The following is a 13,077-nucleotide window of genomic DNA, read 5'->3' on the forward strand; positions in this document are numbered from 1 at the left end:
TCGAACGGTACCGAAGTAGTCTGAGTTGACGGAGCCGATGGCACTGGAACAGGCCTCGGCTCTGAAGGTTCCACAATCATTCGTTCCACCTCCCCCAGCTCCGAAGGCACGGCTCGGCTTGGAGGAGGAGTAGATACAGCAGGTAAAATAGTCTTCGGCTCCAAAACTGGTTGGGTCGAAGCTGATGATTTGGATAGTGCTAGATTCAGAGAAGCCTCTGCACCACTCAGTCCACATCCACATCGGAGAGGGTTTTCGAAGAACGAGTAGAAGGTATCGAAGAAGCCACCGACTGCAAAATGGGTGACCTCAACGTTTTGGAGACCGGCTCCGAAACAAGCTCAGTGCTCGGCTCTGAAGACTGCGGAACTGGCGACTGCACCTTCTCAGCAAGGCTTGGAGCAGATGACTTTGGCTCTGATGAAGCTATTGAAGACTTCGAACCATTCGACGACTTTGAAGCCTGGTCAGCCTTGTCCAATGATTCCTGGAAATCTAGTTTCAGCAAACCCGTCTACCAGTTTTCTCCTGCGTTCCAGTAATACCCTGCTGCTAAAGGAGTGGCAAATGGAGCAATTCTTCTGAAGATGGACTGCCCCCAAATAGTACACACAACTGACATGCAAGATCAGTTACAGACATTTTCTGCCTAGACTTAGAGCATTTTTTTAAATCCAGACTTTTGCTTTTCTTTTTGATCAGCCATATCAAATATAAACAGTATATACACCAGTCTGAACAACAAATCTATATATATCTACATATATATATAACCACTCTAGAAAAAAAAAGCCCTATCAAATATTAGATTAGCTAATAACACACACACAGCAACAATAAAGTTGTAAAGTCTACAAAGCTAATATATATTCAAACTCTTAACTATAAAGGTATAAATTTTTCTAAACTTTAAAGTTTTCTAACTTTTATAACAGGATAGGGGATAAACAAAAATGCGGACAAGAAGGTCTAACAGCAGCTGCTCTATAAAGATGAAAAAATTCGTCAAAAACAGTAAGGACAGAGCCTGAACAAAAAAAACTAAGGCTAACTAGCCAAGAAAGTACAGTTGTGTAAACTTACCATATATGTAGATGTTCAAGTGTATTAACTGCTGCAGTCATTACATTTGGGTTATCTGCTTGTAGGTAGCCCTCAGTTGGCCTGATTAACAAAGTCTTGGGTCCTGCTTCGGTTGCCGTCCCTTCTTCCATGACGTCAGGGTTACAAAACATGCAGCCGACGCCATTGCATCAGTTTTTCTTGCCCCAGATGTCAGGTGACCCCTAATGGGAAGCAATTAAATATAAAAGCACAAAAATATACCTCCAACAAAAAAAGCAAATCCACCAAAAAGGCTTTTAAGCATAGTAAAGGAAAGTAGAGGTATAGTCAAAAGACGTTAGGGGGCTGGAGGGAGGGTAAAGTACAGTTTTGTACCTACCATAAATGTAGATGTTCGAGTGCTCATACAGCTGCAGTCATAACAGATGGGTTATCCTGCCGTCAGGCGGGTCCTCAGTCGGCTGAATTCCAAAGTCTAGGTCTGGTGTCAGTTGTCGTCGCTTCTTCCCTGACGGCAGCGCGGCAGGGGTATAAAAGAGGCAGCCGACGCCATTTTCTTCAGTTTTTCTTGCCCCAGATGTCAGGTGACCCCAGAAGGAAGGCAAACATAATGTTATGCAAAAATGTAATGTTGATAAATCAAAAACAGTAGTTGCAAGCAAATACACCATAAAAGAATACCCCAAAAAGGTTATATGAAAAGTGTGTGTCATAAGGCCTGTCCTAAGAGGATGGAGGGAGGGAAAACTGGACTGCAGCTGTATGAGCACTCGAACATCTACATTTATGGTAGGTACAAAACTGTACTATGTTCATCGTGCATACAGCTGCAGTCATAACAGATGGGTAGAATCCCAAAGCTAAGTAAGGGTGGTAGGCACTAAGTGGAACTAGGAAGGGCTAGGATGCCCTGCAGGACTGCTGTGGCAAAGCCCGCTCTAGATTTAGAGTATAGTGGGAGGTGATAGTGCTTGGAGAAGGTGTGCACTGAACTCCAGGTGGCTGCTTCCAAAATGTCATTGGTAGGGACCCCCCTGAGGAAGGCTGCAGAGGTAGCTGTGGCTCTGGTGGAGTGGGATCTGATGCATGCAGGCACAGTTTTACCATGAAATGAGTAACAAAAGCGTATGCAGTGGGCTATCCATTTTGAAGTTGTCTGTTTGGAAATAGCCTTTCCTTGAGCACCTGTAGCATAGGACACAAAGAGTTGCTCAGATTTCCTGAATGGCTTTGTCCTGTCCAAATAATAACGAAGTTGTCTGTGAATGTCCAAGGAATGAAGTAGTCTTTCCCCTTTGGTTTGTGGATTTGGATAAAAGGTAGGTAAAGTGGATAGTCTGATTCAAAGCCACACTGGATACTACCTTTGGCATACAGGTAGGGTTGGTTCGTAAGGAAACTCTGTCCTGATGGAAAATGATGAATGGTTGCACAGCCATGAGGGCCTGTAGCTTCGAAACCCTGCGAGCTGAGGTGATAGCCACAAGAAAGGCTGTTTTCCATGACAAGTACTGTAACTCTGATGAAGAAGCTGGCTCGAAGGGAGGAAGGGTCAGCTTTTCCAATACGAAGTTGAGGTCCCAAAGCAGGGACTGGTGGTTTCCTTGGGGGTTTTATATTCTTTGCCCCTCTGAGGAACTGCCTTAAGAGAGGATGAGAGAATAAAGGAGGATCTGTGTTGTATTGTGCAGAAATGTCTGAAGCGTGGATCTTGATGGAGGAGAAGGAAAGTCCATTATTTAATATCTCCGCTAGGTACTGTAAAATTTGAGGTATATTTATTACCCAAGGATTCTGTCCCTTCTTTTGATTCCAGGCACAGAATTGTTTCCATTTGGCGGAGTAGGCCTTTCTAGTAGAAGGTCTTCTGGCCTCCAAGATGACATCCTGCACCTCCTTGGAGAGGGGAAACTGTTGGGAAATCAAGGAATTCTCCATGCAGCTAGATTTAGAGTTTTGAGATGGCTGTGAAGAGTTTTGTAGTTGTGCTGGGACAACAGAAGAGGGACTAGAGGTAGGATCCATGGTGGGGAATGTGTCAGGCTCTTCAGGAGCAGATACCAGTGTTGCCTTGGCCAGTCTGGAGCAATGAGAATCATTTTCGGCCTCTCTGCTCTGGCTTTTAATAGAACTTTGGGCAGCAGAGGAAGAGGCGGGAAGGCATAGACTGTCAATGTTGCCCAATTGAAGGAAAGTGCGTCCACTTTCCAGGCCTGTGGATGATAGGTCCTCGAACAAAATTTTTTCAACTGGCAATTTCTGTGGGTAGCAAAGAGATCTATGTCTGGCTGTCCCCATGCCTGAGTTATCTTTGTGAAAACTTGAGGATGCAACTTCCATTCGTGTGGATCGGTCATATTTCTGCTTAAGTTGTCTGCCAGTGTGTTTTCCTTCCCTGGCAGGAATTGTGCCTGTAGTTGAATTTGCAATTCCAGAGCTGTGTTCCATAGGGTCATGGCTTGCCTGCACAGGGGGTATGAATGAGTTCCCCCCTGTTTGTTTATGTACCACATCACTGTGGTGTTGTCTGTCCTTATCAATAGCTGGCCTGGATGCAGTAGGTCTTTGAAGGTCATAATAGCCTTTTGCACGGCTAGCATTTCCTTTTGGTTGATGTGAAGGTGCTTCTCTTTTCGGGTCCATTTTCCCTGAATGCACTGATCTGTCATGTGTGCTCCCCAGGCATAGTCTGAGGAGTCTGTTGTGATGATTTGAGTTGCTTGAGGTACAGAGAAAAAAAGACCTGTGTTTCTTTGGCAAGCTTGAGCCCACCACATAAATTACTTTTGAAGGCATGGAATGAGTGGTATAATTGCTTCCAAGCTGTGGCTGTGTTGAGACCATAAGTTTTTTTAGGTACCATTGAAGTTTCCTCATATGCAGCTTTGCACATGGGATTAGTAGGATGCAAGATGCCATGAATCCCAGAGCCTGCAGGACTTTCCTTGCAGTTAGCCTGGTGTAAGTTGTCATTTTTCTGAAGTATTGAGACAGTTGCCCTTTCTTGTCTGGTGTGAGGTAGGCCATCTGGGTGATTGTATCCAAGCTGGCACCCAGGAAAATTATTTGTTGCGAGGGTATTAGTTTTGATTTCTTTTTGTTGACTGTGTATCCCAGGAAGTTCAACAGTTTTATTACAAACGCCAGGTGCTGTAGTAGAATGTCCTTGCTGTCCGCTTGGATCAGGCAGTTGTCCAGATATGGGTAGATTTGTATCCCTTGTAGTCTGCAGAAGGCGATTACTGATGCTAGGCATTTCATAAACACTCTGGGCGCAGTAGATAAGCCAAAGGGCAATGCAGAGAATTGGTAATGGGTTAAACCTGCAAGAAATCTGAGGTATCTTCTGCAATCTTGTCTGATAGGGACATGCAGGTATGCCTCCTTGAGGTCCAATGTTACCAACCAAGACTCCTTGCCCAGCATGGGAAGAAGCTGCTGTAATGTGAGCATCTTGAATTTTGGCACCTGTAGAAATGCGTTTCGGATGGATAGGTCTAAGATAGGTCTCCAATCTTTGTCTTTCCTTGGTACCAGGAATAGTCTGGAATAAAACCCTTGACCTTGTTCTTTTGCAGGTACCTCTTGAATTGCTTTCATGTCCATGATTGCTGAAATTTGTTTTTGTGCCTCTGCCCTTTGATTTTGTGGTAGGTTTGGCATGCCTCTCATTTTTGGAAGGGTGTGAAAGTGGAACCTGTAGCCTCTGTCTATAATGTCCAGAATCCATTTGTCTTTTGTAACAATATGCCAATTTTTTGAGCATAATGTCAGTTTTCCGCCCAAAGGTGCTGCCATTAAAGCTTTGCTTGGCAGGTGTAGGGGGAAGTCATTGTGTCTGTTTTCTAAAAGACTGTGATCTATCTTCTCCACCTCTTGGGGTTGGTGCTTGCCACTGTCTGGCTCTGAAAGGTCCTTGAGGTTGCCCTCTACCCCTTGGACGCCTGTATCTGCCCCTTTGAGGTCTGTCCGTGGCTGGAAAGGACCACTTTTTTGAAGGCCAGTTTCTGCTGAAACGTGGAGGCTGTACCTGCAGGAAATCTTTCACTGTTTGCATTGATTTTGCTTTTTCCTCCATTTTCTTTAGCACCTCCTCAGCTTTAACACCAAACAATACATCTTTTTGAAGAGGTGCATCTAATAATTTAGCTTTGACATGATCTGGTAAGGTTTGCTCTTTGAGCCAAGCATGCCTACGTATAACAGACCCTGTAACAGCAGCTCTACATGAGGCCTCTAAAGCATCAAAACCACACTGCAAGGTATGTTTAACCACTTGCTCTGCACCATGCAACAAATCCTGCAACTCTTTTAAATCTGGTTGTTCTGGTTGTGTCATCTTGCTTTTCAGCTGAGATATCAAAAACTGTTGATACTTTAACATATGGAACTGACAGTTTAATGCCCTCATGGTTAAAGTGGCCGAGGTGTACACCTCCCCCCCCCCCCACCTTTCTAAAGCTCTGGAATCTCTCTCTGAAGGTAATGGGTTTTTAGCAGTAGAGGCCTTAATTCCCTTGGGACCCTGTGAAATAGTTTCTGGATCAGCAGTATGGCTTTTATATAGGAACTGGTGAGAATCAGGAACCCGGTAAATACCTGTCTGGTTTAACAGGAGCTGGAGGCAAGGAATCAGGATTAAGGCTGGCTTCTGTGTACACATCATCCAATATATATCTAAAACAGGAGGGATAGCCAGAGGCCTATGCTGGGGGAGCAGAAGAAATTCCCTGAGCCTTTTCTTTGAATCTGTGTAATCTTGGCCTTCCCAGTGAAAGTGTTCCCTCAATGTATGCAGGGTTTCCCCAAAAAAGAAGTCCTCAGGGGGGGGAGACGGAGGGAATAGACTCCTCTGCATCAGAGTCTTCGAATGGAGAATAGGCATAATCCTGGTCCTCAGATAGTTCTGAGGTAATATAAGCTTGATCTGAGGAAGGCTAGTCTTCCTCTAATCTGGGCCTTTTGTCAGAGGGGGGTTGAGAACCCCTGATAAGAGTAATCAAATCCTCAGCCATTTTAAGCATCTGTTTTTTAGGCATGGTGCCTTGAGAGGGGGTCTGAGGAACTTGGTTTTTGGTTTTCATGGCTGTTTTAGATTTAGTGAAGGCTTTAATAGAGAAGGAGGAAGGCCTGAAGACCCCTTGAGAAATGGCAGGCCTGTCTAAATTCTGAGTTCTCCGCCAGGAGTGGCATCAGTATCAGTAGTAGGAATGGGGGCCGAGGAGCCTGCGACCTCGGGTACTGAAGACACCGGTAATGCATTGTCATCGGTACTCAGGGGCTGCGCGGTCTGAGGCAAGAAAAGTTTCCCCAAAGGGGTACTTAGCTTTCAAGAAGACTTCGGCTGCAATACTTTCGTAAATCTCAGGAGCTGGCCGACCGACACTTGCGAACTGCTTCTGCTTCGGGCACCGCGCGGCAAGAAAGACTGAAGAAAATGGTGTCGGCTACCTCTTTTATACCCCTGCCGCGCTGACGTCAGGGAAGAAGCGACGGCAACTGATGCCGGACCTAGACTTTGGAATTTGGCCGACCGAGGACCCGCCTGATGGCAGGATAACCCATCTGTTATGACTGCAGCTGTATGCACGATGAACATCCAGGACTGCAACAGTGAATACACTCCCAACATCTACATTTATGGCAAGTGTAGACAACTGTACTACGTTCTTCGTGTTTCACTGCTGCAGTCATTACATTTGGGTAGATTCCCAAAGCTATGGTTGGGAGGAGGAATTTAGATAGCATTAGGGCCAGCTATAAGGCCCTGCAAGACTGCGGTGCAAAGCCAGCTCTGGATTTAGAGAAAATTGGCAAATGATAATGCTTGGTGAAGGTATGTACAGAACTCCAGGTAGGAGCTTCTAGGATATCCCTGGTAGGGATGCCTCTGAGAAAAGCTGTAGAGGTAGATGCAGCCCTGGTAGAGTGAGGTCTGATCCCCTAGGGGATAGGTTTTCCATGGTGCTTATAGCAGAAATGAATGCAATGGCTTATCCATTTAGAAATGGTTTGCTTTGGAATAGCCTTCCTCTCTGCCCCTGCAGCAAATGCCACCAGCAGTTGTTCAGACTTCCTTTGAGGTTTAGTCCTATCCAAGTAGAATCTAAGTTGTCTGTGCACATCTAAGGAATGCAGTATCCGTTCCCCTTTATTCTGGGGATTGGGAAAGAAGGTTAGCACATGGACTGACTAAGAGCCACACTGGATACCACCCTTGGGCATGAAGGATGGACTGGTTCTGAGGGACACCCTGTCCGCATGAAAGATTATGAAAGGCTCCACTGCCATAAGGGCCTGTAATTCAGATACCCTTCTAGCTGAAGTGATTGCTAAAAAGAAAGCTGTTTTCCAAGAAAGAAATTTTTAAGTCTGCAGTAGCAGCTGGCTCTAAAGGAGGTAGAGTGAGTTTCTCCAAGACAAAGTTAAGGTCCCAGCCTGGGGTTGGAGCTCTCCTGGGTGGTCTCAAATGTTGGCCCCTCTGAGGAACTGCTTGAGCAGTGGATGAGAGAAGAGGGGAGATTCTGTGTTATAATGAGCTGAAATGGCTGAGGTGTGGATTTTAATGAAGGAAAAAGACAGGCCCTTGTGAAGCATCTCAGTTAAGTATTGTAAAATCTGAGGTAAATTGGGCGCTGCTGTGCTCATCCCTTGAGATTGGTTCCAGGCACAGAATCTTTTCCATTTTTCAGCATAAGATTTTCTAGTACTACGCCTCCTTGCCTCTAAAATGATATCCATCACAGGTTTGCTGAGAGATGGTAAAGGAGAGATTTAGTAAATAGCCAGGCTGCAAGGTTCAGTGTTAGAAGCTGAGGGTGCAGAATCTGGTTCTCCTGCTGAGACAGCAAGGAAGGAGTCTGAGGCAGTGCCATGGAGATAACCGTGACGCACTGTGCAGGAGGGGGTACCAGTGTTGACGCGGCCAGTCTGGAGCAATCAAAATCATCCTTGGTTTGTCCTGTTTGATTTTTAGTAGTACTTTGGAGATCAGAGGCAGAGGGGGGAAGGCATAGACTGATAGGTTTTTCCAGCTGAAGGACAAAGCATCCACTTTCTAGGCTTGTTTGTGGTGAGTCCAATTGGTAGTTCTGGGGAGAGGCAAACAGGTCTATATCTGGGCTCCCTCATTTGCGTGTCAACATGTTGAAAATCCTTGATTCCAGTTTCCACTCGTGAGAGTCCATCCAGTTTCTGCTTAGTCCGTCTGCCAGTGTATTTAATTTTACTGGCAGGAATTGAGCTTCTAGGTGCACTTGGTAGCTCAAGGCTGTGTTCCACAATGCCATGGCTAGTCTGCAGAGGGGGTAAGAATGTGTACCCCCCTGCTTATGTACCACAACAGTGGTGTTGTCAGTCTTTACCATTAGCTGTCCTGGAAAAATGTGGTCCTTGAAGGCTGTCAGAGCATTCTGTACAGCTAACATTTCTTTTTGATTGATATGCAGGTGCATTTGACTTGGGTTCCATTTGCCCTGAATGCACTTCCCTGCCAGGTGAACCCCCCATGGATAGTCTGTGCGTCTGTTGTTAGGGTTCGGGTGGCAGGGGGTGGTGTGAAAGGTTGTCCCCTGTTTTGGTGGTAGGCCTCTGCCCACCAAAGGAACTCTAGGCGTAGGTAAGGTATGATAGGAATCATTGTTTCTAGGTCTTGATAATGTTGACACCATAGGCTTTTTAGATACCACTGTAGTTTCCTCATATGCAGCCTTGCATATGGAATTAGAAGAATGCAGAAGGCCATGAACCCCAAAGGCTTGCAGTATTTGTCTTGCAGACAGCAGGGTTTTTGTGGCCACTTGTTTGAAGTAGGTTGTCAAATGAATTTGTTTCTCTGGCGTGAGGTAAGCCATCTTGGAAGTTGTATTCAAGCTTGCTCCCAGGAATATAATTTGTTGACAGGGTACCAGGTGTGGTTTCTTTTCGTTTATGTTGTACCCCAGACAAGTTAGAACCCTTTGTACAAAGGCCAGATGATTCAAAATTATTTCCTGGCTTTCTGCCTGAATTAGACAATTGTCCAGGTATGGGTATATTTGAATATTTCTTTGCCTGCAAAATGCAATAACCGGAGCTAGGCACTTTGTGAATACCCTGGGCGCAGTAGATAAGTCAAAGGGCAGTGCAGAGAACTGATAGTGCATGTAGCCTGCTTTGAAGCATGGGTATCTTCTGGCAAGATTCCCTGATTGGGATGTGCAGGTATGCTTCTTTTAAATCTAGTGTTGCCACCCAGGCATCTTTGCTTAGCATAGGAAGCAATTGAAGAGTCAGCATCTTGAATTTTGGAATCTCCAAAAAGGTGTTTAAAGTAGACAGGTCCAGGATAGGACCCCATGAATGGTCTTTTCTGGTTACCAGGAAAAGTCTCGAGTAGAAACCTTGTCCCCTTTCCTCTTCTGGTACCAGTTGAATAGCCCCCATGCTTAAGAGAGAAAGTACTTGTTTTGGGCCTCTGCCCACTGATTTGGGAGTCTTATTATTCCCAGATTTGGAAGTGGAGGCCCCCCACTGCTTATTTCTGCGTGTCCACTGGGACTGAAACCTGGGGTTTTTGCTGTGTCTGGGTTTGGCTTGAGAAGACCTGGAAGGGGCTGGAAAGGACCAATTCTTAGAGGGCCAGTGCCTACTAAATCTAGGAGGCTGAACTTGTAAAAAATATTTAACAGTTTGCATAGATTTAGCTTTATCTTCCATCTTTTTAAGAACTTCCTCAGCCTTGTTGGCAAACAGGCGGCCCTGATTTAAAGGAGCATCCAACAATTTAGCTTTAACATGATCAGGCAAAGATTGCTCCTTAAGCCAAGCATGCCTTCTAAGCACAGACCCAGTAACAGCAGCCCTGCAAGAGGCCTCTAATGAATCAAAACCACATTGCAAAGTATGTTTTCCAACTTGTTCAGCAGAATGCATTAAATCCTGTAATTCTTTATTTTCCACACAGTCAGGAATCAACTTCATTTTCTGTTTAAGCAGTCCAATAACATGTTGCTGATACTTTAACATATGAAACTGGCAGTTTAAAAGCCCTAATGGCCAAGGTTGCAGAAGTGTAAACCTTCTTACCCCATCTATCCAGCGCCGTGGAATCTCTATGAGAAGGGGTAGGATTTTTAACATTAGAAGCCTTAATAGGCCCTTGGGCCCCTGTGAAATAGTCTCTGGATCTGAAATAGGATTTTTAAAAAGGAACTTATCGGACTCGGGGACCCTTGTAGTATCTGTCAGGTTTTCTGGGAGCAGGAGGTAGGGAATCAGGGGCCAAACTAGATTCTGAAAAAGCATCAACAATGTCTAGTACATGAGGAATAGTTAAAGGCCTATGCAGAGGTAGAAGGAAATCCCTAAGCCTCTTTTTTGAATCAGAAAAATCCTGGCTTTACAAGTGGAAATGCTCCCTTAGAGTATATAAGATTTCCCCAAAAGAAAAATCCTCAGGAGGGGAAGCGGAGGGAATGGAGTCCTCTGCATCAGAATCTTCATAAGTAGATAACGGCAAATCCAGATCATCAGAAGAATCAGAAAAAACAGAATCCTGATCAGAAGATTCATAATCAACTTCAGTCCTAGGCCTCTTAGAAGGGGGGGGGGGGTGGCTACCCCTGATTACAGTTATTAGATCTTCAGCCATTCTTATTTGTTTTTTAGGCATAGAGGCCTGAGCATGTGGCCTGGGCGTCGTTTTTTTAGGCAGGGATCGAGATTTAGGCCTAAGTAAAGAAGGAAGCGTCTGTTTGATATGCATGTCTGTAGGCCGGAATACACCCTCAGAATCCGCTGCCTGCACAGCAGCTCCGGACCCATCCAAGGTAAAGACATTCGCGGGTTCCATAGTTGAAGCATCTCGAGGCATACCAGACTCTGAATGGGTCTCAGTAGAGGCCTGTGAATCAGAAGTAGCGGGTATCAGGGGCTGTGAAAGCACCTCACTGAGTAATGGCACCTCAGAGGCCTGTGTCTGTCTTTATCTTTGCATTTTTTCGGAATCCCGGTAGTCGGACAGCTAACAGATGACATTTCTGGATAATTAAACCAAGAACCAGAATATTTAGAGGCGAAAATATACAGACAACAGACAGTGCGCTGATTAAATAAAGCACAAAACTGACAGCAAGGTACATTGTGGTCAGGGCCTTGGCAAGGAATACAGTACGAATGAAAACCTTTACGAGGTATTTGTTTTCCACAAGTAATGCAATTATTAACTTTTACTGACATCGGTAAGGAGCAAGAAAATATTTCCCCAATGGGGTACTTAGCTTTAGTTGAAGACTTCGGTTCTGAAGCTCGAAAATGAAAATTTCAGGAGTCGGCCGACCGACACTTGCGAACTGCTTCTGCTTTGGGCACTGCACGGCAAGAAAGACTGATGTAAAGGTGCCGGCTGCATGTTTTATACCCCTGACGACCTGACGTCATGGAAGAAGGGACAGCAACTGACGCAGGACACAAGACTTTGTTAATCAGGCTGACTGGAGGGCTACCTGCAAGCAGATAACCCAAATGTAATGACTACAACAGTGAAACACAAAGAACATCACACTAATTATAAAAGAGATTGTAAGGATAACTATTCAATAATAAAATAAAAGTAAGAAATACTGGCCCAAGCTCTCTCTCGAACTCCGATCTTTTGCAGTGGCAAACTAGATCTGAGGTGAGACAGACAGCATCATGGGACAGGGTCTTGGTCTCAAGCTACTCTAAATCCTTGAGCTTGTGAAAGCGGCTGACTCGGAGCCGATGGATCGGCTCTGAAACCATGTGTAAGAATGAATGGCGAGATTGAACAACTTCACATTACAAGCTTTGTGATTACCTGCTGCTCCAAACCAAAATCCACACACACAAAAAAGGTTGCTTAACCAAAACACAACAGTACTTCCAACAACCAACTATATATACCAAACATGACGGGGGTGGTGGGAGGGTACTGTCACAGTAAGGCAGTGTGTTCTGCAAACATCTAGCATTACAGGCAAGTGGAACTTTCACATCTGTACTATGTTCAGCAAGCATATGGGCATATAGTGAAGATTCCCAAAGTTTACTCAACCTGAGGGGAATAATAATAATGGTCCAGGAGAATGGCCCTCATGAAGCCTGTTCTGGATCTAGCAAACATATCCAGTTTGTAGTGTTTCATGAAGGTATAGGCTGAGGACCAAGTTGCTGCCTCTAGAACACTTCCAGCCTACTCCTTTCCAGTATGCCACAGAAGAGGAAGAGTGTCTGGTGGATTGTGCCTTTACCTTGCATGAATTTTCCTTCCCATAGTAGGGGTAACAAAAAACAATACCAGAGAAAAAACAAACTTGCAATGGATTGCTCTTAGACCAGGCTGACCTTTCTTTACCCTAGAAAAGGAAATAAGTCTTTCGGTCTTCCCAAAGGGCTCTGCTCTGTCAAGGTAGTACATCTATCTATGTACATCCACGGTATGAACTACTCTCTCTCTCTCATTCTTAGGTTCTGGAAATAATGGAGAAATTAATAAATTGACAGAGTGAATTCTGAGACCACTTTTGGCAGGAAAGATAAGATCAGCTTATAACATAACCCTGTCTCTGTGGAAAATCAGGCAAGGCTGTCTCACCATGAGAGTTTGCAGTTCAGAAACTCTCCTTGCAGATGTCACAGCAATACGCAAAATAGTTTTCCACATTAAGCACTTGAACACTCTTATATGATAAGGAGTTAAGCACTCCTATATGACAAGCCATCCTGAAGTAGGTCACAAACATTTCAAGACCAGAGGGATATTAACTTCAGTGCACCTTCTGTTTCCATTTAGGCACCACTTATAAAACCTCACACATTTGTAAATGCAAGATGTTCTAGTAGCAGGTTTTCTGGCCTCTTAATACCTTCTGCACACATACTCATGAAACAAGTGCCTAAATGGAGTCAAGATGGAATCATCCAGGCTGTCAAAGGTTCTCCAAATTGGGGTGCACCAGTCACTCAACACTTTGTGAGCAGACCCAGTGTGTAAGGAAGTCTAATGCAATT

The 13,077-nt window shown here is 44.8% G+C and overlaps 1 protein-coding gene across 1 annotated transcript in view; it reads right to left on the reverse strand.

The window, feature by feature from the left end:
* The window catches only part of DYNC1H1 (dynein cytoplasmic 1 heavy chain 1), a 3,754,902-nt gene that overhangs the window by 410,471 nt on the left and 3,331,354 nt on the right, over nt 1–13,077 (reverse strand). The window lies entirely within an intron of this gene.

The sequence above is a fragment of the Protopterus annectens genome, chromosome 6.part0 (genome assembly GCF_019279795.1).
Source record: "Protopterus annectens isolate FY-2018-M chromosome 6.part0, PAN1.0, whole genome shotgun sequence".
NCBI lineage: Eukaryota > Metazoa > Chordata > Ceratodontiformes > Protopteridae > Protopterus > Protopterus annectens.